The sequence below is a fragment of the Bison bison genome, unplaced genomic scaffold (assembly GCF_000754665.1).
Source record: "Bison bison bison isolate TAMUID 2011002044 unplaced genomic scaffold, Bison_UMD1.0 scf7180017864310, whole genome shotgun sequence".
NCBI classification, from domain to species: domain Eukaryota; kingdom Metazoa; phylum Chordata; class Mammalia; order Artiodactyla; family Bovidae; genus Bison; species Bison bison.
Window position 1 is genome coordinate 169248 of NW_011494882.1, and position 312 is coordinate 169559.

Sequence of the window (312 nt, forward strand, 5' to 3'; positions counted from 1 at the left end):
CTACATGCAGAGTACATCATAAGAAACACTGGGCTGGAAGAAGCACAAGCTGAATCAAGATTGCCAGGAAAAATATCAATAATCTCAGATATGCAGATGACACCACCCTTATGGCAGAAAGTGAAGAGGAACTAAAAAGCATCTTGATGCAAGTGAAAGAGGAGAGTGAAAAAGTTGGCTTAAAGCTCAATATTTATAAAACTAAGATCATGGCATCTGGTCCCATCACTTCATGGGAAGTAGATGGGGAAACAGTGTCAGATCTTATTTTTGGGGGGGGCTCCAAAAGCACTGCAGATGGTGATTGTGGCC